Raw genomic sequence first — 23,247 nt, forward strand, 5'->3', positions numbered from 1 at the left:
TTAGAAGCAATTTTATTATATTGATAACAATATTTTGTCGTGCACAAAATAAAGCAGAAATCATACGCATACATGTCTCAATGCACTTATGTCTTATATTCAGGTGCTTATGTGATTCAGGCTAGAATTCTCGAAAGTATCATATAAAATTCAGATATAGGAAATATCAATTCCAGGAATTGTATTAAGTCAAGTAATCTGTCCAATACCCACGATTTTATAGTCGGGTAGGAAAATATTGAAACTGGCTTAACTATTTTGAATCAGCTTCCCTGCTGTCATAATTATAATTTATATTTCACTTTATTATCTGGGTTTATACGCGTTATACTAGCACTTATATCAATTGTTTAAACTAGCTATATATCAATATTGTTTAATACGTAACGCCCCACTGTAGCCATATGGACACAAGGATAAATTACGAATTCATACAGAGTTGTTAATTTCTCGCTTTTTCATTTGGACTGATACACACAGGCTTTACACAAGCTTTTATATAATTTTTTGACCATTAACAGGCTCAGTTGATCTCACTGCCGTCGTACATGGAAGTTGACTAGCTACAACTGTTCTGGTAAGTCCAAGATTCCAGGAACCAGTTAAAACAGGTCGTCTGCTATAACCCTCCAGTGCTCTAAAGTTTGAGAATTGCAAACTTTAACCGCTTGCATTCCATTATCACAGAACTGTCACTTCAAAACTTATATACATTTGTAAAGTATAATTCTATTGTCACAATGTTTTTAAATATTCTTAGATAACTAGTGATTTTTATTAAAAGATTGCATATTAACTATAATAATGAGATTTGTTTTAATGTGATTAATTATTTTTATTTTTCGTGTTTTGATAATTAAAGTAAGTAAAAATATAGTAATTTGCTAAAAATGTTTGAACAGATTGAAGTGAGTAAAAGTACAGTATAGATCATAAATATACAGGTTGTTCAAGACCTATATACCAATATATTCGGGTATTATTCCTAGACAAAAGGCAACAAAATCAACAAATTTGATAATCATTAATTAACTGAATAGCCGCCATTTTCACTGTTTTCACAATTTTTAATTTGAATAATGTTGTAATAAGTTGAAATTTAGTAGATATCTTTATACCATAAAGTCCCAATTACAGACAAAATTTCAATTTGAAAATTAAATGTTACAAAATTAAATATTGTCTGTAAATATAAAATCGAGTTCTTCAAACAATCGGTATAAGAACATTTTCGCTTTCAAAATGCACACTAATATTAAGTAAATAAATAATATTAAGTAATTAGTGCCATATTATACTTAAATCACCCTTCCCTCTCCATTAGTATTCTAACATAGATCACGCAATTTCAACTCATTAATTTTTCAGATTACAGATTAGTAAGCATTGCTTCACTAAACAACTCTTAACTCCTAGCTAAGGACCAAGTTGTTTACAAGTACCTGAAACCAATCCCTGTATTCAAACTGACCGACTTAGTATGAACTCATTTCTTACGTAGTCACATGTATTGGTTTTATATGTTTTCATCTTGATCTTCTACAAATTGTTTTTGTTTTAAATGCACATAATTTTAGGTTCCGTAATAACGGTTAAGTAGTTTAAGGATCCGAATAATCTCCTTTGCCCCATTAATATTTAAGAATATAACTCTTATAATGCACATTTTAATATAATCTTTTTGAATAATTTGATAATAAATGTATTATTCCTATAACTTTGAGTTATTTTAGAACTTAAAGCTTATTTCGGCTACGAAATTCATGCAATTTCCAACCATCTCTTACTTCCTAAAGTAGCATGATTTTACTCCCTGTTTTATATTGACATACGCAGATATGATACTCATAAATATATAATTGTTGAATCAACGCTCTTTTTAATTACTTTTTGAGTAATTTTATGATAGTAATTAAACTTTTTGCCTAATAACTTTTGAATTTCTTTATAAATTTAAGGCATTGCAATAGAGAAATATATGTAATTTCATAACCACCTCCCGAAGTGACATGGTATTACTGTTTATTTAATATACACATATTACATTTGGAATCATACCTATTTGTATGTACAATTTAAAAGTAATATGAAGAATTTGAAGAAGATATGAAGAATTTGTATGCCTTATTTTAAAATTATGAAGGTTTTCTCTTAAAAAGAAGATTCCAAAATTGCACAAACTTAAAATTTCAGCATTGGTTACTTATACGCATTGAAAAACTACACCTCTAAACTACATTGAAGTAAGTTGAATATGTAAAAATACCCAACTTTATGCTAGTGAGTCAGTAGATGAATCATTGTACTCAGTCCTTCAAGTCAAATAAGAATCACACAATGTATTCTGATCGATTCTTCTACATTCGTGTATATTATATATATATATATATATATATATATATATATATATATATATATATATATATAATATACACAAAATAACAATGCTAACAATGCTCTCAGCTGCCGAGAATATGAACTTCTAAAACTTACTTATGCTCAGAAGCAACAATAATTTCATACATTCCATAGTAAGGACATTAAAATCAATATTTTATATAGTGATGCACGTGTTAAACAATTTACGGCACTATAAAAAAAATATAAATTGCACTCTACGAGTACGTTTAAAAACTTAAACTCGATGACGTTTGCTACTAGTATATGTAGATTCTTGTGAATAGTCAAATCTTTATTTCAGTGATTATACAAATGTACACATACATCAAAGTTTAAATAGTGTATAATTTCTGCAGGGATAAAAACACGCAGAAGCTGGTTTTCTCTTCATCACTTCCTTACTAATGTTTTATTCATGCAGAACGCTCCTCTTTGCCGGTAAACTTCTGCTATCGGAAATCACCTTATACATTCCTCAATAACTACTTCAAATACACTCAGGATGTATTAAGTAAGTGTATTACACCTTCATAGTTTCATGTCATTTTATAATTCCCTCAATTCTCGCCTCATTCTGTAAAACTATAAATACAAATTAACCGAACACAAGCTTGTTTAAAAATTAATGTTACAATCGGTCTAGTTGTAACCGTGGTTTATAAAACGGATCAATAACAAAAAAAACAGATTCATTAAAAATACAATGTTATTTTAGTTCTGTAAATGTGGGTGGCTTACAAATCACTTTTAGTTTATATTTTTTGAATTTAAGTAATAAAAGTCAAATTTGAAGAAGACAATATTTATGTCCATTCGGATCAAATTTTAACGAAACCCTAGTAACAAATTTTATATCTGTCAGTCAGTTCGTGGATTATACGCTTTATATCTTTATACCCCTTTGAATTCAACATTATATTTTACGTACATCATCTTATCTTACATTTTATCACATAATAAGAATAAATTTAGATTTAGCAACAGCTAGTGTGGTTGTAAAGAACCTTGGATCTTGAAAAAACCCTCAACATTAAGTTTTTACTGACTTTGTTCATAAATTTCACTTACTTCTATTAGGAATCCTGCAGTGATTGTACTGATAGTAAAAGACCATAAAAAAGAAGAAGAAGAAGAAAGAAAATATCGTAAACATTTGTTTAGAGTTTGTGCTTTACAATCAAAACCCTAATTGAGATGGTCGAACATTTCATATATTTTGTCTCTAAGTCTGTCTGTCAGTTTTGCAGGTTTTTCACTCCGCGCCTCGATAAACCATTGATATATAATACTCTGAATTAGAGTGCATGACTCTTTACCGTACGCTTTTTAAGTTCATTAGAAGAAAACCTATACTTTAATCTTTTGGGTTTATAGTTCATTTATGAAATTTTATAAATGGATTGAATTCGATTTTTTTATATATCTAACGACAAAAGACTAAGACTTTTTATCTAGACCATAATTCTTGTTATATATCCTGCTTCAGAAGACTTAATACGATAAATACTTGCACTAAAGAAAAGAAAGAGAGGACACCTATCAGAATAAAGAAAAAAGTAGAGCAGACAAAAATGGAACAAAACGGGTTACTGTCGCATTGAAGGCTATAAACCAGAAAGGGCAGAGTAAAGCATTTGAAATTAAACTGTATAATCCTTTAATTGCAAGACATTATTTTGCAGCCATTTCCTCAATATACTTTGCTGAATAGTTCTTAGTTAGTAATTTACTTTATTAGTATTACGTGTTACATCGCGTACTCTAATGGAAAAGCGGGCGGAGAGAAGCACTGCAATTACGGAATTAAACCGTATAATCCTGTAATCGGAGTTTAATCATTTTAAGTACATTTTCCTCCTTGATATTTTATAGTGTCTATTTCTTAGTTAATAGTTTACTTTAATGATGTTGTGTTACATTGCACGCTCTAAGCATGAGCCACAAAAAGAAAGAAGCCCTGGGTATTAAACAGTGTAATCGTTTACTGCAAGACGATAATTTTACAATCACGTCGTCCTTTATGTAGCCTTTTCCGCTGAGTAGTTTTTATTAAGTAACTACTTGATTGCGATTATGTATTAATGTCGCAGTGCAGACTGTAACCTGAATGGACGAAGTGAAGAACTAGGGATTAAACCGTCTAATCCTGTACTGCAGACAATACTTTTACACTCACTTCGATTCTTTATATAATATGCTCTTCTAAGTAGTTCTTAAAAGTCACGTGCTTGATTGTAAGTATGTGTTACTGTCGCATTGCAGACTGTAACCTGAAGGGACGAAGTGAAGCACTAGGGATTAAACCATCTAATCCTGTACTGCAGACAATACTTTTACAGTTACTTTGGTTTTTTATAAATCATACTCTTCTAAGTAGTTCTTAAAAGTTACGTAATAGATTGTAATTATGTGTTACTGTTGCATTGCAGACTGTAACCTGAAGGGACGAAGTGAAGCGCTAGGGATTAAACCGTCTAATCCTGTACTGCAAATAATAATTTTACAGTTACTTTGGTTTTTTATAAATCATACTCTTCTAAGTAGTTCTTAAAAGTTACGTAATAGATTGTAAGTATGTGTTACTGTCGCATTGCAGACTGTAACCTGAAGGGACGAAGTGAAGCACTAGGGATTAAACCATCTAATCCTGTACTGCAGACAATACTTTTACAGTTACTTTGGTTTTTTATAAATCATACTCTTCTAAGTAGTTCTTAAAAGTTACGTAATAGATTGTAATTATGTGTTACTGTTGCATTGCAGACTGTAACCTGAAGGGACGAAGTGAAGCGCTAGGGATTAAACCGTCTAATCCTGTACTGTAAATAATAATTTTACAGTTACTTTGGTTTTTTATAAATCATACTCTTCTAAGTAGTTCTTAAAAGTCACGTACTTAATTGTAATTATGTGTTACTGTTACATTGCAGACTGTAAACCTGAAGAGGCGGAGTGAAGCACTAGGGATTAAACAGTATAATGCTGCAATTATCGGACGATAATATTTAAAGCCATTTCCTCCATTATTGTTTTAGCTGAGAATGTCTTTCTTGTTAAATTTTGGGGATTATTTGATTAATTACACGTAATTTTTTTTATTTGAATATTTTACAAGGATAAATATAATACAACACATTCATCACGTATAAGCCGTTAAGTCTATATTTGTTTACGCTCTCTTTTTCAAGACAAAACGCATTCAGTTATTATACAATAGTCACTTCAAAACTAATATTTTATTTTAAGTTTTGTTTTGCCGATATTGCCTATATAACTAAAAAGTCTTGTATTAAAATATTTCACGGTAAACGATTAAGACTTTATCTAGACCATAATTCTTGTTTTATATCCTGTTTCAGAAGACTAAATACGAGAAAAACTTACACTAAAAAAATAAAGAGAGGATTACCTACAAAAGAGAAAAAAAGTAGAACAGACACAAAATGGACCAAAGCTCGTTACTGTCGCATTGAAGGCTATAACCCAGAAAGAGCAGAGTAAAGCACTTGGAATTAAACCGTATAATCCTTTAATTGGAAAACAATAATTTACAGCCATTTCCTCCTTAATACACTCTGCTGAATAATTCTTAGTTAGTTATTTACTTTATTAGTATTACGTGTTACATCTCAGACTCTAATGGAAAAGCGGACGGAGTGGTGCACTGGAATTACGGAATTAAACCGTCTAATCCTATTTATATCTGTAAGTCAGTTTGTGGATTTTCTGCTTTAAAACTTTAAAATCGTCGGAGAATAATGATTTTAAGTACATTTCCTCCTTGATAGTTTTATAATGACTATTTATTAGTTAATAGTTTACTTTATTGGTGTTGTGTTACATTGCAAGCTCTAAGCATGAGCCGCAAAGAGAAAGAAGCCCTGGGTATTAAACCGTGTAATCGTGTACTGCAGGACAATAATTTTACAGTCTCATCGTCCTTTGTACAGCCTATTGTGCTGAGTAGTTTTTATTAAGTAGCATACTTGATTGCAATTATGTATTACTGTCGCATTATAGAATGTAAACCTGAAGGGACGGAATGAAGCACTAGGGATTAAACCATCTAATCCTGTACTGCAGACAATACTTTTACAGTTACTTTGGTTTTTTATAAATCATACTCTTCTAAGTAGTTCTTAAAAGTTACGTAATAGATTGTAATTATGTGTTACTGTTGCATTGCAGACTGTAACCTGAAGGGACGAAGTGAAGCGCTAGGGATTAAACCGTCTAATCCTGTACTGTAAATAATAATTTTACAGTTACTTTGGTTTTTTATAAATCATACTCTTCTAAGTAGTTCTTAAAAGTCACGTACTTAATTGTAATTATGTGTTACTGTTACATTGCAGACTGTAAACCTGAAGAGGCGGAGTGAAGCACTAGGGATTAAACAGTATAATGCTGCAATTATCGGACGATAATATTTAAAGCCATTTCCTCCATTATTGTTTTAGCTGAGAATGTCTTTCTTGTTAAATTTTGGGGATTATTTGATTTATTACACGTATTTTTTATTTGAATATTTTACAAGGATAAATATAATACAACACATTCATCACGTATAAGCCGTTAAGTCTATATTTGTTTACGCTCTCTTTTTCAAGACAAAACGCATTCAGTTATTATACAATAGTCACTTCAAAACTAATATTTTATTTTAAGTTTTGTTTTGCCGATATTGCCTATGTAACTAAAAAGTCTTATATTAAAATATTTCACGGTAAACGATTAAGACTTTATCTAGACCATAATTCTTGTTTTATATCCTGTTTCAGAAGACTAAATACTAGAAAAACTTACACTAAAAAAATAAAGAGAGGATTACCTACAAAAGAGAAAAAAAGTAGAACAGACACAAAATGGACCAAAGCTCGTTACTGTCGCATTGAAGGCTATAACCCAGAAAGAGCAGAGTAAAGCACTTGGAATTAAACCGTATAATCCTTTAATTGGAAAACAATAATTTACAGCCATTTCCTCCTTAATACACTCTGCTGAATAATTCTTAGTTAGTTATTTACTTTATTAGTATTACGTGTTACATCTCAGACTCTAATGGAAAAGCGGACGGAGTGGTGCACTGGAATTACGGAATTAAACCGTCTAATCCTATTTATATCTGTAAGTCAGTTTGTGGATTTTCTGCTTTAAAACTTTAAAATCGTCGGAGAATAATGATTTTAAGTACATTTCCTCCTTGATAGTTTTATAATGACTATTTATTAGTTAATAGTTTACTTTATTGGTGTTGTGTTACATTGCAAGCTCTAAGCATGAGCCGCAAAGAGAAAGAAGCCCTGGGTATTAAACCGTGTAATCGTGTACTGCAGGACAATAATTTTACAGTCTCATCGTCCTTTGTACAGCCTATTGTGCTGAGTAGTTTTTATTAAGTAGCATACTTGATTGCAATTATGTATTACTGTCGCATTATAGAATGTAAACCTGAAGGGACGGAATGAAGCACTAGGGATTAAACTGTCTAATCCTGTACTGCAGACAATACTTTTACACTCATTTCGATTCTTTATATAATATACTCTTCTAAATAGTTCTTGAAAGTAACATACTTGATAGTCATTATTTGTTACTGTCGCATTGCAGACTGTAAACCTGGAGGGGCGGAGTGAAACACAAGGAATTAAAGCATCTAATCCTGTAATTGTAGAACAATAATATTTACACCCACTTCCTCCATTATTGCCTTAGCTAAGAAGATCTGTCTGTTTGCATTTTAGGGATTATCTGATTAATTATATACAATATAATGTTTTTATTTTAATATTATACAAGGAAATATATAATATAACACACTCATCACTTATAAGCCGTTCTGTCTATATTTGTTCACGGTATCTTTTTCAAGACAGAAGTCATTCAATTATTATATAATTGAAAACTTTATTCATTTTTATGGAATTGAAAACTTTTTTTAAATATTTTATTGCCAAAATTGGCTATATAACTAAAAGTTGATTTTATTGAAATATTTCGTATTAAATATGGTAATGTTTATTTTCATTTGCATAATTAGTTTTATTTTATTAATTTTTAAGAATTAAAACAAGTATAAGTACTATACAGTATATTGCGAGATGATAATGCTTGAAAGAAATAAAGTCAGTAGGATTCCTGGATAGATCATAAAGATACAGGGTGTACCAGAATTTTGTATTAATATTTTTATGTATTATTCCTGGACCAAAGACAAACCAAAATATATTAAACTTTCTTAAACTCGAAATTTCCTAAATAGCCGCTATTGTGTTTTTACTTGGAAGTTTTTAATTTGAAAATGGTGCGTCGTAATATATATTTTAAATGTATATTATATTTTTTTTATGTAATATATATTTTTATAGCATTAAGTCTTGATTACAGAACAAATTTTAATGTAAATATCTTAATAATTAGGCCTACACAATATAAATAAGTCAAATTTATTAAATTTTATTTACAAAATTTAATTTAGAATCCAACAACACCAAGGTTTAGAAAATCGGTTGATATATAAGGAAAATAATGTGATTTTAAAAAAACCGAGTACTAAACTATATCTACTGATAGTATGTGGCAGCACAGTTTGTAGGGCACAACAATCAGCTGTTTTAATTTTAGCTGTTCTAATCAGCTGAATATAACGTTGCATTATTCAACCGGGATCATAAAACCCTGACCTATTGTAGCAGTTAGTTTTAAGCTTAAAATAAATTAAATTTTCATTAATTTATAAAATTATTTAGATGCCAGTGAATAAAAGGATTTCAACTTTCTCTGCATAATTAATAGTCAATTTTTATTTCAGTGATAGTACAAATGTATACATACATCAAAGTTTAAATAGTATAAAATTGTGTAGAGATAAAAATACATAAATAATAAATAATAATAATAATAATAATAAAAATAATAAATAATAAATGCTCGTCTTCTCTTCATCACTTCCTCTGCACCTTACCAATGTTTTATTCGTGTATAACGCCCTTTTGCCGGTAAACTTTTGCTATCGGATATTGCCTTATATTTTCCTCAAGAAATACTTTCAATATATACTCTGGAAGTATGAAGTTAGTTTGTCGCACCTTAATTAGTTTCATGTCATTTTATAGACAGTATTTCTTGCCTCATTCTATTAAACCTTTAATGATAAAAATTATCGGGACGCCTACACTTGTTTAAAACATTATTTTATAATCGGTCTTCTGTTTTTAGTATTTGAAGTCTATAAAACGAAGTTTCATTAATAACATAATACCGATTCATTATAAAGCAATCATCTTTATAGTTATGAAAAATATGGGCGTTAGCAACAAATCACTTTTAATTTATATTTTTATCATGATGGAATTAGATTCAACAACAGCTAAACTTTTTATTGCTTCTCTCTTCTTAAATTACTATTAAGGAAAAACGCAGTCCTTTGGTAGCGAATTGAAGGAAGATAAAAATATGCATGTCCATTCAGGATCCTTAACTGTGGTGGTCGAAAATTCCATATATTCGTCGTTTTAGTATAATCTACTGTATCGGTAATTTTGTGGGCTTTCCGCTCTCTATCTTAATAACCCTTTGATCAAAACTACTCAAAATTTGTTATTATGTTTGATATCTTATGATTGAATTTCTATTTTACCTCATAATTAGAATCAAATTAGATTTAACAACAATTAGAGTGGGTGTAAGGATGTTTCTAGAACATAAGATTAGGTATTAATGACCCTCAATATTAACATTTTATTGACTTTCTTTCGTAAATTATTAATTTATATTGAGGAATTCTTCAATAATTTGACTGATAATGAAAGCAAAGAAAAGATATGTGTATTCTGAGTGTTAGCAAACCTTTAAGTTAGTCAAAAATGTCATATCTGTTTCTATCTCTGCCGTCGTTATGTAGTTTTTCGTTCCATGCTTCTATAAACCTTTGATCTTGAATATTTATAATTAGACTTTGTATCTCTTCAGCATAGAATGTTTATCTATTGGAAGAAATTCCATATTTTTAATCTTTGGTTTTACATTGGAATCTTACTGAATTGGTTCAATCTGACTTTCATCGTAAATATATCAGGATAAAAGATTAAGCCTTTCAGTTTGGACATTATTTTTGTTCTAGAACATTAAATACGAGAAATTTTTTCACTTACAAAATGTTTGTAAGTAAACCCCCCTTGGAAATTGTCTATTTCTAATAGATTAGACACTATTGAGTTTAACAATTCCCTAAATATTAATGTTTCTAACCGCATCCTTTAAATACTAAGGGAAGAAGATGAATTATGATTTATGTTTTACATGTGTTTAAATCGACAATCAAAGATCTTCATGATTGTATTGCACAAAATACGGTAACAAAACCGTCAGAAGAAATTAAAAGATTCTTGTTGTTGTTTTTTTTTTTTTTTTTATTATTTGATAAGGTTAATTATCTTAGAACCTTTTTACAAGAGCCAAACATCGAACTTCAATAATACTTTTATTGATTGTATAAATATGATATAATCATATTATGGTAGTTGAGAGTGTACGTCGATACCAGTTGATATGCAGATAGCCATAAATATGGCAGGCGGTCGTGACGTAGCCATGACAACAAACTGACGTTTACACTCCGCCCTACAAGGTTTGTGGGTTTTAACATATCACTAAACCTTGTTGATGGCAGTTTTATTAAGCACAGAATGATGTATAATATGTTTCTGTTTAAACAATGTATTTAAATATAAACTAAACACTTTTTGTTTTGTAAACAAGTGACGCCTGTTTCATGTTTGACAGAACTGTTTTACTTAATGAAACAATTTATATTGTTTTAATTGATTGCAGAATTTTTTTTTAATTAATAAACTATTGAGCACATTATATATATAGTTTTAGACGATGCCATATTTATTGTTATTGTATGGATTATTACAGCCAAGACAGGCTGACAAATGCTCGATTTTACGAAGTTAAATGTCGGTATGTTAAATCTTAGCTTCCCTTTTTACAAGTAATAAATGTACTTAGACACGTTAGAAATATAAAAAAACTGTAGACGAATGGTTAGTGCAAATTATAAAGGATTACTAAATTTTAAGAACGTTACGAAGCATTTCTATATTGAGAAGGAATCAATAAAATAAATTGATAACATTATTTCTCGTGGACAACAAATAATGCTCAAGTCATATGCATAGATTTCTCAGTGCCTTTATGTCTTATATTTAGGTGCTTATGTGATTCAAGCTATTTTTCTCGGAAGTATTGTATAAAATTCAGATTTAGGAAATATCAACTCCAGGAACTGCCCAGTCAACTAATCTGTCCACCTACACTCATGATTTTAATAACAGCGGGGAAAATATTGAAAATTGCTTAATTATTTTGAATCAGCTTCCCTGCTTTCGTAATTATTATTTCTATTTCACTTTATCTGGGTTTATACGCTTTAAGCTATCAATTATAAAAATTGTTTAAACTAGCTATATATCAGCATTGTTGAGCACGTAACATTCTAGTGTAGCCATATGGACACAAGGATAAGTTAAGAACTCACACATAGTTGTTCATTTCTCACTTTATCACCTGGGCTGATATGCGTTACACAAGATATTAGATCAATTGTTTTACCCTTAAGAGGCTCAGTCCATCTCATTTCCGTCGTACATGGAAGTCCAAGTATTTCCGGACGCGGGTTTACCTAATGAAACAATTTCTATTGTTTTAATCGACTGCTACGATTTTTTACAATTTATGAACTATTAATATTAAACTCAAGTTCACATTTATTGCTTTTGAGAGGACTATTACAGCCATGAAATACAGATAAATGATAGATTTTGCAAAGATAAATGTCGCTATATTGTTATTATCACCTATGACTGTTATTCCTAAACTAACTAGTATATCAACTAGGGCTGTTATTGCTTAACCCATAACACTCTAGCGTAGTCATATGGACACTGGAATAAGTTGAGATTTTAATTTCTCACTCTTTATCTGGGCTGCTACGGGTTCAAATAGCTAGTAAATCAATTTTGTAACCCTGAACAGCCTAGTGTAGCAATATTGACACAGGAATAGGTTGAGTAGTCGCACAAAGTGTTCATTTTTACGTTATTAGCTTATCTAATACGGGTTAACACAATTCTCTTTTAATGCTAAGGAATGTTTTTTTACAATATAATTGGGATTTTGTGTTTGACGTTCGAATTCGCTAAGCAAAATACTCAGCCAATAATATAAAAATGTTTTTTTTTTAATTATCTATTTTACTTCCATTAAAAGGTCGTAACTATAGCATCACCATGAAATAACCTGTATGGATGATTTGGCTTGTCTCCCTAGTAGTGTAATACAATCAGGTTGCCAACTATTAAAACTACAACAATTAAATGTAATGTGTATTCTATGAATATATTTGTACAGTATACGGTATTATTAAACAATATACTGATTGAATAAACGATCAGTACGTCAGTAGATCATATAGTAAAACTATACCGTGGTAGTCGAGAGTGTCTCACCGACATCACTTTATATGGAGATAGTCATAAATATGACAGTCGGTCGTGACGTAACCATGGCAACACCAAACTGACGTTTATACCTAGCGCTTAAAAGGTTTATGGTTTTTGACATTTCACTAAGCCTTGTTGACGACAGTTTTATTATACGCTGAATTCTGTACACTTAACAAATGTATACCTGAATCAAACGTCTTAAAATTATGTGTTTTAAAAACTGTTAAGATTATATATAATGTAAGCACGCTAACTGATATTAATAATATCAATGAAATAAAGAGAAAAGGTTTTAGGAGAAAAATGTATTGGCAGCAGTACTACTTTTTAGATTGAAATAACAAACAATGGCTTTTTCATATAATATTAACATTTTTAGCCTGAAATTATCAAATCTGACCTTCAAACACATAAATAATAGTTATACCACTATCGGACATTCATATAAAGAGAGTGATTTCACACACTTGTAGACAAATATTCGATCGGTATATGGTCATCTGACACTGGTTTGCCATTTATTTAAGTTTCTGTCGGTTAGTTTGAAGTTTTGAACTAAAATTAATATTTATTGATAAAAATTTTAATTTTTTATTTTGAATAATTTTGATACCCTTCAATTTCGACCTCCATCAAACCTAGCGCGGCTTGATTCTTATCAGGAATAATGTCATTATCGATTTCAAGAAACGACCAGCTGCTGTGCATATAAAATACAAACTGGCTAATGTCTCCTGAACTACATGATTAAACATATTCTGAGATAGTAAATTAAATAATATTACTATGATTTTTATATCATTTTTTGGTTTTGATATCGTCAAGGTTCTATTGCAGCTTTCTAATCAGTTTACTGATTCAAATTTCCATATTTATTTTTTTTCTACTTTCTTCATTTGTTTTAAATATCGAATGCTGATAGATTTTACACAAGTATTCACTGAATGCTGATTTTCAAAGAAGGAAATGTTATAAATACAGTTATTTATCAACGTAAAAATTTTCCAACCTCCGAATACGTAAAACAGCTACTGTACATTACGATATGTAATTTTTTAAAGTTATTCATTTGATATCCTATAGTTATTTTAGTATACTAACTAATACCTAGAATCCAGTTATCAACAATTAAAAGTGCTAAATGTAAATTAAATTACATGTTCTATTTTGATGTAAATCTAGAAAGGATTAGTATGCTGTAACTGAGCTTTATGAAGGGTTCAGATATTAGGCTATTAATGTATTAGTAAAAGGCAGCAAATCTAAAAATGGTTACCAAAGGAAAATATACCCAACAAAAATATTCAGAAAACTATATTCAGTTGCTGACATATCTAAGATACTAGGCATCAGCAGAAAGGTAACTAAAACAAGAGACTCCAGAGATATTTTTCTCTTGTAATTTATTGACAATTCCTAGATATATGGTGACCGAGTGTATGAATATTGTACATCTGTGACCCAGTGTTTGCCTCGCATATAATATACAGCGCATTCTTCCTTTGTTTCATATTCCTTATACTTGTTAAGATTCTTTCCTTACTTTTAATTGAAAATGTCAAAGTATCAATTCTTTTTGTTTTAATAAATAAAACTACAAAGTAAAGTTGTCAGTTTAATTTTACAGTTTGAAAGTTACTATATCTTTAATTATAATTACCTTACTTATTATATACCAGCTTCACACGCAATTTCATAGGCCTTGCATGTGTATGACCACATCTGGTTCGGTTGAATTATATTTCCGACGCCAATATTGAGTTTGCTTTGTTGCCACGATTAAATCAAATATGTCAAAAATGTATATTTACAGTCGTCTTAACATTTTGGTCTTAGTATTTTGTATGTGTCGTAGTTGATATTGCTTGTTTCTGTCAAAAGACAACTAAAATGGGTTTTATAACACTTCAATTTCAGAATAAAAGTTAGTAACTTTGTCTTTCATATTAGCATTACATTACTGATCAAGCACTGCATACTTACTATTAACTAAACGTTGAGTTACAAGTAGATTTTTACTAAAAATGTTATTATTTTCTGGATATTCCTTGCTCTGTGCTCCACATTGGTTGTAGAAAAGGTTGAAATAAGAAGTGGTGTATATATAGTAATATATCTTACTCTATGCTTTCAAGGCTATAAATGTAAGAATAGTGTATGAAAATAGTGGTTACATTAGTTATACATATACTTGTGCTGTCATAAAAACCGATAGTTACACAGAATGTTAGCATAAATTTAATAGGCTTTTTCAATTAATAATATTTGTTTAATGCAATCCAATATTAGAGACTAAGACATGATTTTTTTGAAACTTTTTAGATCAGCAGAGCTTAGCCCGGAGAGATTTTAGAAATAGTAATAGGCATATACTATATGTCTTTTCACAGAATTTTTTTAATTAGCAAATTATGTCATAAATTTATAACACAATAAATAAAACTAAAATGAATTCGTCGTCTTTATGTTTATGAATTAATTAAGTTCTACCATTGTTCTTTGTTGGTGAAATAGTTAACTTACCACTTAATTTTTGACGTGACAACGTCTTAAATTAGGTTGCGGCTCGGAGTCACTCATGAAAAAGTGTAACGCCCGGTAACGTTACGATGCCCGTCCAGTGGGTCCGCCGCACGGGATCCGCACGGGATGAAGCAGATAACTATGTTTATTCGTGAAAATGTGGAGTGCTTAGATTCGTCATTTACAACAACTACAACAATAAAGGTTAATAATTGTACACTGATATTTCATTATCGTAAACTATGATTGATTGATTAATTGTTAGATTGACACAAAAGTTGAGAAACTGAGTTTATACGTTATGTCATACTATTGACAAATGTTGATAGTGTTAAGTAAATTATTAGTTTAAATCACTCTGCAATCAATCGTAATTCAGTCGATTGAGAAGAAACAGCGCGTATTGCTAGTCAAACATTTAAAATAACAAATTATAACCTCTAACCTGTCATAACAGTGCGACCAAACAAACGAACTAAACCGACCAATCACCACGCGCGGAGTTAGAATTTAACTGTGTTTAGCAAGAATTTCAAATTCCAATTTTAGTAAATGTTTTTATTCAACTTTACCATTTACAATAACAAATTTTAATTAATTTCAAATTATGTACAATGTTTTAGTAAACAAAATATATTTCTATAGTTAAAATTTGTGCAATTCTTATTTTCATTCAATTCCTTGTTCCTATTGTGCAATTTAATAATATTCATATCAATAAATATTCTACCGAGAAAAAGATGTTGTCACGTAAAATCTTCGCCCGTAAAACCGACTTTACAGACAACCATAATTTTTTTATTACATTTTTTGTTATTTTTTATAAATACTAATCAGTGAAACCATTGGTTATTAGAGTGAAACGCCGCCTGCCGCACCAGAATACGACGATCCAGTCAGAAATGGCGCGCATAATGTACTTCACAATGTGTACCTAAAACAACCCGCCATTTCTGATTGGATAAAATTTTGAGATGCGGTTTTCGGCATTCAACTCTACTAACTGAGCTCTTTCAAATGAGCTTCGACCCATGCTTTAATTTAAGATTTTCATGTTTTCCTCCGTGGGCCGTCCCCCCATGGTTGGCATGCCATGGTAATAGCCAGGAAAAATAGTTTACATAGCCATATGACACTGTGCAAAGTTTATAGATGTTATCTGCTATGGTTTGTAAAATATTAAGCCGTACCCAGACTTTTCAAACACTTTGTATGTACGTCCGTGTAAAATGTTAGTACAACCGGTCCAGTACTGATTACGTGATTGGGTAAAACACACACACACACACACACACACACACACACACACACACACACACACACACACACACACACACACACACACACACACAAAAGCTCACGCACAGTTTGGACGGCGTTACAAACATGTTCAAGGACGTTTTAATAATTATAATAACGTTTAAGAAATTTCGTAGGGTTTAAGATATGACATTGAATATTTACGAAACAGCACGATATATTTCAGAGATACATGGACACGGTCACTTCAGTAATATCAGACTAAATCCAAACTAACCGTGATGTACCCCGTTAGAGAAAGGTACTTCAAGATACCATCATCAAGAAATAAGACTTAATTTATAAAATACCTAAAACTTTCAAGAAATGTATGACAAAGTTTATTCTTAGATACAAACTTGACAATTTTCAAGATGGCATTTATTCATGTCTTTGAATGGGCATATGAAGTCTTCTTTTATTAACCATCTTAGAAAAGATCTGTAAAATGTGTTTCACAATTCATTTAGAACCACTTTTGTTTATAAGACTTTAGTAATGATTGCTGTTCTACATTTTGAAAATATTAGATAACATAGCTAGAACGACGACTACTACTATCAATTTTTAATGATTGTTAACGAACCTGCCTATTTTTAACTATACCTTAAACCAATTTGTAAGCCAATTATATTTTCATTCGTTCGACCGGTCATGACGCTATGGTAAGTTGTGAAACGTTTTTCTCTATTCGAAAATACAAAATATTTAGTTAATTTGTCTAAAATAATAGAATACTCACTCAAAATGTTTATCTATGTTATATACGTCATAAAAATATTATATTTTTAGAAGCCAATCATGTTCTTATCTCCATGTATAAAAGGCAAATCCCCCATTCATCACTAGTTCTCTAACTTTTTGAAATTCCAGAAAATTTTATTTTGGCACACATACAACAATGACTTAAATAGAAAAACTAAACTATTATCATAAAGATAAAACATCTTTGGGGATTTCAATACCTAAAAAAGCTAGTTGTTTTTCAAATTCGCGATAAATTAGAAAGATAAATTTATCACAAACGTGTTGTGTGCTCTCAACATACAAGCAAAAATTGTATTGAAGATCAGCAATCCATAGGGTTTCTACCATTATTCGAACTCTTTTTTTTACAACTTTCCAATGTTTTACAAAGATGAAATTAGACAAAATGAAATTTCCTAAACTTAAATAAATAATAGGTATTATTATTATTTATAAAGTTGGAGTAAAACAATAATATAAATTTCAGTAGTAATGAATTAATCAATAGTTATGGTAAAAATGTATGACTTAAGAACAATAAAAAAGGGCAAATATGATAAGTTAAAATACACAACAGAAGCAAAGTGTTAGGATAAATCACCCATAATTGAGTGAGTTAAAACTATATACTGAAAGTGTCTGTGGAACAGTTATGAGGAAAGTGGAAAATTGAGTTTCTGTATATACATATAGGAAGAGAATGAGGAGGTTTTAGGATGGAGATTAAATAACAATCAAGAAAAAACGTAAATGGGTTTAATCTTCATCTTATAAATTGGCACAAATTGTCGAAGTGGAATTCGACAAAAAACATAGATAAGCATTTCCATAGTACACCTGTTGAGGAAGTACACAGAGGTTGGTACACATAGACTAGCTGCAACAGTTCTGGAGAGTTCTATGACTCCACGATCTAGCTACCACAGATCGTCTATGTAAGAACCAGGATATTAGACTAACATACAGGATGACAGAATAGCGTTAGGTAAACGATAACACATGAGCCACAAAGCTAGTGCCCACAGCCACCAGCACAATACGTGGCTATATCAGGGACATTCGCAAATCACTCTTTATTGTCCCTGTGAGCCAATCCGGCTATTTATATCTAACAGATTGGTCCACTTTGTTACCGACCATAAATATGTTATATTTTTTAAAATAATTACATATACACAGATTTTTTCCTTAGTTTTTTATGATTTATTTTCATTTGAACAAGTTTCTTCCACATGTCAGCAAAAAAGATAAAGTTTTTCCAAACTTTAACCAATAGCATACAAATTCTGAATGGTTTTATAATTTGCCTTTACGCCACCACTGAAAAGTGTTGAAGAGTCCATTATACTGAAATACACGAAAATATAAATGAATATTTCTAATTATACGCAAGGAAAATATTTTTATATATTATATATATTATAAAGGTCCGGTGACTTTTTGCTCTATCTCCATCGGTTAAGCGACAAAAACGCCTCGAAGTGAAATCTTTGATTCACAGTGTGTAGTAAATAGTGTCGTCGAGTTCTGTACGGTACGTAACAACCTACCTTACGCCGTGTCAAACACTGTTTCAATAATATTATATTGTTTCTGTTTTTCTGGTTTTTCTTTTCTGACATTCAAAGCGCGATAGATGATGTACGATTCATAAATATATTCCCAAATATATTCTCAGAACCTCTTATTAAATAAATTTATCTGCAAAAGTCGGGTAGTAGATAGGGGACAGAGTCAATTTCATACCTTGTATGTTCACAACTTGAATCCATTCTTTACTATGCAGACATTTCGTAAATAAGTAATACCGGGCTGAACTAGTGGTTATTGCTAGTATAATATCTGAGGGCAGAACGTTCAAAGTAAATTATATTTACTTACAAAAATTTAAGTCACTTTTTATCCTATCTCCATCGCTTAAGCGACATAGTGAAGTCTTTGGTTCACGGTGTGTAGTAGATATAGCCTGGCGAGCTCTGTACGGTACGTAACAACGTAGCTTATGCCATATCTAACACTGTTGCAATAATTATATTTTGTTTGGCTTTGTTTTTTACCTAATTCTTTGGAGAGAAATCTTCCTTTGCCTTCAAGAAGACTACGAAATAGATTTTACAAACTTTTATCCCTTTGTTTGTACAAATGTTAACGTTTTTTTACAAACACATATAATGATTACTGTAGAAACAATGTGTTTTATTTGTGTTGCTAAGGGCTCTTTCCATCAAGGGAACGAGCAGATGTTTCCGACTTCGTTGACGGTCGCCTTCATGAGTTAAGAAGTGCCGACTCTGTGGACTCATAATTTTACAAGTAAATCTATGAATAGTTCTTAATATTTTTAAAAACACAACTATAGCAAGAAGTCAATAAACAGTTTTTTTTTTTACTTTCTTTTTTAAAACTACTGTTAGAAAGTTTAGAAAATACTATGTAACAGTTTGAACTAGGATGTTTCATCATTAGTGTATTTAAAACAAATATAAAAAATAAACAGTTGAAATAATATTATTTTCTGTACAAGGATTATAGAATACCGAGAGATTAGTTGCCGTGAAAACACTAGTCATGAATATGAAAAGCAAAAACGTCGCACTGCGGAGCTTTTACAAACGTGACTTTGTGGACGTAAAACTTTGTGACTCCGACCCTGTTGTAATTGTGTAGCAACCAATTTTCATAGCCACAGGGCTCACTTTCTGTCACAGATATATTAACCAGGCTTTTACCGGAGATAAGTAAACAGGGACTTGAAATACTTTTGACGGATCTAATACAACCAACATTTACAGTATACTGCGTAAATAAAACTGCCCTAGCGGATAATAACCACTAAATGAGAAAATTCTATAACTTAAAATGTTACTATAAACATTTGTAGAATGTTTTATTTTGGTAGTAGTTAAGACTAAATTTCTAACTAAACGTAATTTTTAAATGTAAAATTGTAGAGTAATAAAACAGACCCAGTGGATAAATATCATTATAGAAATTTCTACAACTTAATACTACATTGCTATTTAAATATTTTTATGGCAAATTGTAAAATAATAATTCCATGTGGATAACTACCACCAAAAGATAAAATTCTACAACTTAAAATGTTACTATTATCATTTTTAATTACAGAATGTTCTCTTTTGTTAGTAATTAGTAAACTTATTTGTTAGTAATTATTAAAATTATTTGTAAGTACATTTCTAAATTAATATAGTTTAACACAATTTCAAAACTTAATACTAAATTTCTAATTAAATATTATTTAAGAAAGTTGCTAATTTTATTTTAAATATAATAAATGATAACTCCTTCCAACCATCCTTTATATATTCGTGCTCACTGAAAACAAGACATATCCATATTGGACAAGCTTTTAAGATGCCCCAAATTCTGCTTCAAATCCCTACAATCCCTCATGGAAAACATGGCTTAAAGGGTTATAATCATAATATCTTTTATAGCAACGAAACTTAATTGAACCGCCTTAAAGAAAAATACCTTTAATTATGACTAACTACTTATGACTAATGATGTATAGATAACTTTGCTACACTACAGCAGCTACACTTGGATAAATTCAAACATTGCAAGGACGAGTTTTTTTTATTTACATTGAAATAACCAATGCCAATCAAAGGAATTCTACAGTTGTAATGGGATTTTTAACGACGGATCGGTATATTGGAATGATGCTGGAATTTCGTTATAATTCCAATATTCATTTTTGCCCTATTCACGGGTTACTTAACACAGACAAAATTCCAAAGATAATATTTTCGTGATTTACAACGTTTAGCGTAGCAACTTGGAATTGAATTAAATGTCCGTTCCTTTTTTTTCATTGCATTCCTTCATAGCACTTATAAAACTTTGTAAATTAATTTTTTATCCTTAAAAGTTCTAATTAAACGATAAATAACATATTTTATTTTATTTCTTTGACCAATGGTTAAAAGCCGTAAAATCATGAATGTATATTGTAACAAGCTATCGTAATAGGATCACTTAACAACAGTTCTACTTAATAATCAAACTATATTCTCTTCTCCTGATACGACTAACAAATAGATAGATTTTACGTCAATATAATTAAGTACTTGATTCAATTGATGAACATCGTACACTTATATCAGTATTATAAATGTTACAAACACAGCTCAGTATAGGGTAGTTACGAGTCAGTTTACTGGGTATAGGTATAGGGCAGCTTTCTGAAAAGCTTCTGCCTTCCCCCAGAAAACAACTATAATATAGTTTTGTAATTCGCTGTTGTGAGTTATCTGGATCAAAATTGTAATTCCTAAATTCTGATTTCTTAACAGTTTATAATATTTTATATCTATTTAATGTTATTAAAAATGTGTTATTAATTATCACCGTTGGGTTTCTGCGTTAAAAAGTGTATTGTCACTGGTCATGTTTATTGTAATTTTGTTAAGGAGATGAAATAAACAACAAAGTTTGTCACAGACTCATTACAGACAAAGTAAGAGCAGACGGTGCAAAACTCGTTGGATTAAATCTTCTAATCCTTTAATTGTAGGCAATAATCTACAGTAATTTCTTTTTTGATATTTTAGCTGGATAGTTATTAGATGTGGTTTACTTTGTTAAGATATGTTACGGTTTCACTGCGGAATCTACGCAAGAGGGGATGGAGTAAATCTTTTGGGGTTAAATCGTCCTATTCGTAGTTTGTTGAAAACTACTCACTCTGGTAATGGCACAGCGTAGCGAGTGCGACGGCTATCACAAGATAACCGAATCAGGCAACGTCACAGCTGTAACTTGGATGGGTGACCGCTAAGCGATCCTGCCCTTGCAACCAGTCCACTTTCCCGACCCATTGGTGGTGGTTCGGAAGTTACCTTTAAGTCGTTGATCCCCAGATTAATTGTCAAAGAGAACTTCTTTGCCCTAACTTCGCCTGTTGAAATAAGGCATTATTTTTTAACTTTTACCCATTTACTAATATTAACATTCTTTTCAGTCTTTGTAGCTTCCTTTAAGCAGTTATTCAGTATTTGTATTCTGCACTGATGAAGAAGTGCACTGAGGCTATATTTGTATAGCCTTAAAAGGTTTGCAGTATTATACAATTAGTTTATTTTACAGCGTGGACTTACTTACTCATAATTATATTATGAGTACACTTACAAAAACATCAATTTTTTATATAATGTGTGTCATTTTTCCGTAGCTATGTGACTAGATAACTTAAACAAATGAGTTCATTATGAGCTTATGAATTGTTATCAATGGAGCGGAAGACAAATTAGTACGAAAGTATTTGTCTGAAATAGTCATTAGGCTTTCATAAAAATCGTGAGAACGTTTTTTTTACTAATTGTGTAATTTTGTAACATTAATGCCACATAAAACTAATGCACAAAACATGGGCGTTTGAATAGATCACTTTAAATTAAATATCTCAAAAAATGTTATCCCAAAAAATTATATGATTTAAAATTCGTAATTACGGGGGAAATAAGGATGGTTTCCACTATACAAGTTATAAACTTTTAAAAAGTTATTTTGAAATTAGCTCACCTAATTTTAAATTAAATGTATAAGAGATCTAAGGTTACAGTAGCCTATCTATTCGCTAAAACTGTCATTATTATTTGGAAATATATTTGTTATTAATTATTATTATGATTATTAATAATTTATTATTTGCTTTATACTATTACTTATAAACAGTGATATATACGTCATTTCATAAACAGGTGTATTTAATGTTGAATTGAACTTAAAAGCACATTCT

This window comes from Homalodisca vitripennis, chromosome 3 (genome assembly GCF_021130785.1).
Source record: "Homalodisca vitripennis isolate AUS2020 chromosome 3, UT_GWSS_2.1, whole genome shotgun sequence".
Lineage (NCBI taxonomy): Eukaryota > Metazoa > Arthropoda > Insecta > Hemiptera > Cicadellidae > Homalodisca > Homalodisca vitripennis.